Here is a 3,763-nt window from a genome sequence, read left to right as displayed (position 1 = left end):
GACGATTTGTCCGGGGGGGTGTTGATTCGTAAAATGCAATGAATAGGGGGGGGGGGTTGCAGTTGGATAAGGGTAGGACAGCACTAATGAGCCGTTAATGGTAAATAAATGGAGCCTCGTGCTCCGGGTGCATTGCAACAGCACGTCGGGAACGTGACGTCAGCTCTACGTTGCAGTTGATTAATGGGAGGGAGGCTGCTTCGTCCCTGGCAGAGGTCAATTACATAGAAACGTCTTTCCGTAACTCGAGGATGCACTTGGTGAAGATTTTCATATTATTCTTCGTCGCTTTATTCAGCTTGGCTGCAAATTTATATATGGCTTCTTTTTTTTCCCACGTCACTCTCCTTTCATCCTTAGTTGGCTTTGTCCGTCGGTGACAAGATGGCGGCTTGCTCTCGCATAATGCCCGCCGCGCGCGAGTGTCTTTGAATCCTCCCTATGGGACTTCCGGTGCGACCGGATTCCTTAAGGCGTTACCGTTGGCGGCCGTGGCGATTCTTGCGGGAACTTTTGCCGAATAAATCGATGCGAAATATTATCGTGTCCATTGTATCGGGAAATTTATAACGGTTTGCGGAAACGTTAAGTTTCTCTCTTGATAAATCAGTGAACTTTTTCCCTACAGCGAGCAACTTCACGTCGTTGAGCTCTGGCTGTATCTTTTCCTTTCTATTTTTCTTTCTCTTGTTTCCGCTTTTTTTATTTTCTTCTTCCTCTTCCTTCGCTACTCCTATACCTTCCTCCACCTCGTCTCATTCTTCGTTCTCTCCTTCTACTCGTTGGCTTTGTGTCCGATTCCTGCCGTATGCACTTACTCGTATTCCTCCTTCCTTACGGCGTCGCGACGCGGCTTTGCTTCTCAAAAACATTGCAGAAGAAAGTTTAGCCCTGCGACGACACTTTTAAGGAAGCTTCTTGGTAACTTGCTCCCACTGTTGTTGACATAGCGGAGAACCTAGTGAGATGATGCTTTTAATGGATACAGCCTCACTGGTCCAGTACAGGAAGTCTATGGGTTTTTAATCTTTATAATAATTTATCTACTTGGTTATTGATCCATTTGAATCTATTATAGGTAAATAATTATGTTCTTGAATATTGTATGTCATATAACAAATTCACCATCTTGCCAGTTCCATTCAGATTCACCATTTTGAAGTCCTTATTCACAGCATCAGGCTCTTCCTTTGATCAGTCAGGACAACCTCAGGCGTCCCACACACGTCCTTTCTCTGAGTACATTCTGCATTCAGAATGAGCTCGTAATTCACGTTCATTCGCTGAGCTTGCACCTGGTCAAAGTACTGAATAATCCTCATTACAATTTAACATAGTCGTTAACCATTTCCTATCTTTGAGACCAGTTAAGGTTACTGAACGTCAAAAGATAGCTTACCCATAATTTTCTCAAAATTTAACTATAGATCTCGTTACTTTTTGAAAATCATCGAATGACCTGTTAACGAAGCTCAATATTGATCCTCGTGCATTTACACCTCTGTTCAATCGATTCAGTTGGTTGACGTTATTCAAACGAAGCCAAGAACAATCTTCCCTGGAGAGATTTCCGAAGGTTGCCCTAAAAAGAGAAAAATACAGGTACAACTTTTGCAAAAGTAATTTGTCTTGTAGCATCTGTTGAGATAAAATAAATGATCTCCCAGGATACGTCTCATCGAGTACGTCGGGCGGGTTCCGTGTGTCAGCAAGGAGGTGCGAAGATCCTTGAAAGTCCTGAATTCCCTCTCAGCGGTCTAAGGAAGTGATCTTAGTCCCGTGGAGGATAATCCTGAAGGTGGTAAAGAGGATCCTTGATCACTCCAAGGATTTAATAATCTGCAGCCTCGGTCCAGTGAAGATGCTGGAAGACGCTGTGAGTATTGATCAACTGACAGAGGATGTAGAAATTCATAATAGGTCGGTATGTATATTCGCAAGGGGATGCTGAGGTCTAATTTGAATGGGTCTAACTATTAGGAGCCATCCTTGTTACTATCACTACCAGCCGCTGAGACAACCTTGAAGTTATATCGGGTACCTTCGACGGTATAAGGGTACTTCCAGTATTGTAGTAATATCCTGGAACGACAATGGTTCCACACTTCAGTGAAGTGAAAATCGACGAAGTGAAGTGCGTCGCGTCAAGTGGGGTATTCTATACTTAGTAATAGGTGTTGCGTTCGGAAAACGGTTCCATCTATATAATTGAATTCATTTCAGGGATGCTGGAAGTACCGGGAATTCTCAATAGTTGCTCGAACGGATGTGTGATATCAATGGAGGAAAATTATTAGCAGAATACCCCATAACGATTATCAGATTCAAACTCTGTACATTCAGCGTAAATGTAGCAGATAATGTATTATTAATTGTATTGGTACTGTAATGTAAGATGTATTTACCAATTTATCTGGACCATGGGATTTTAGGTGGTCCAGATGCTTTCTTATGCGATTTGGGATTATTAAGGATGCTGCGTGGACTTGTCGTCCAAGAGATTATCGTTAGGCTGACCGCATTACATTAGACGGGGTCCGAGGAGGCGGATGTGACGTCTTTGTAGAACGTTGCCCATCATTCATCCTCTATCCTGAGCAAATCGCACATCCCTCACTCACGCTCGATTGATTTGAATAAAAGGTCCGGGAAACATATTTCAGAAAGGCTACCCATGAAATAGTGAGAACAGCTCCTGGCAGTGGATGGTGAATACTTTTAGGTACGATATTATATATGTATGTATCAAGAAAAATGCATGTTTGCGGTGAAACGATGTCCTTGTGAATTCCATGCGTTCCTTGTCATAGGTCTTGGACTGTACATGACTCTTCAAGATTTCCAGTGTTCCTGGTCGCAGCCTCAGCAGCCTCATGACAGAAATAGACGAGGTATAGCCAGTACCGAAGGTATTTTGGTCCGGATCGCACAGGTCCAATGATGTGACGTTCGAAGCTAAAATGATGCCAGTACATGCACCAAGGCCACCGAGATAGAAGTCTCAATTTAAATGGTTCGCACAGACATAAGTAGGAAGATGCACAACGCTACGGTTTAGGCGAGAGACTCGGGATTACGCGCAGGCTCGGCGAGTTGGCGGAGTGGGGGGAGCACATAAGGCAGCGCCCGGACTCCCAGCGCTCATTCTTCCTCGAGCCGGTCTCCTATACTGGTCTCTTGGAAACACCCCTCTCGTTCATTTCCAACTTTCTTCTTTTTCTATAATTATTTCATTATCCTTCATTCATTACTTTCTCACTTATCTCTTTCCTCGTTTCTTCTCTACTGTTATAACTTTATTCCTTACTTTTCTACTTTTTGACTTCTTTATTTCTATATTCCCTTCTGATTTCTCGTTTCACTCTGTTCGTTCACACTTTCCATTGTGCTTGTCTTATTTTTCAAGGCAGCGCCCGGACTCCGAGCGCTCATTCTTCCTCGAGCCGGTCTCCTATACTGGTCTCTTGGAATTACCCCTCTCTTCTATTTCCAACCTTCTTCTTTTTCTATATTTATTTCTTTATCCTTCATTCTTTACTTTCTAACTTATCTCTTCCCTCGTTTCTTCTTTACTTTTAAAACTCTATTCCTTACTTTTCTACATTTTGACTTCTTAATTTCCATTTTCATTTCTGATTTCTCGTTTGACTCTGTTCCCTCTCAGTTTCCATTGTGCTTGTATAACTTTCTCTATATTTATTTCTTCTTTACTTCCTTATTCATCTCTTTCCTTGTTTCTTCTCTACTTTTCAACTCTATTCCT

The sequence above is a fragment of the Cephus cinctus genome, unplaced genomic scaffold, assembly GCF_000341935.2.
Source record: "Cephus cinctus unplaced genomic scaffold, Ccin1 Ccin1_scaffold3125, whole genome shotgun sequence".
In the NCBI taxonomy this organism is placed as follows: Eukaryota; Metazoa; Arthropoda; class Insecta; order Hymenoptera; family Cephidae; genus Cephus; species Cephus cinctus.
Note: the sequence above shows the minus strand (reverse complement) of the source record.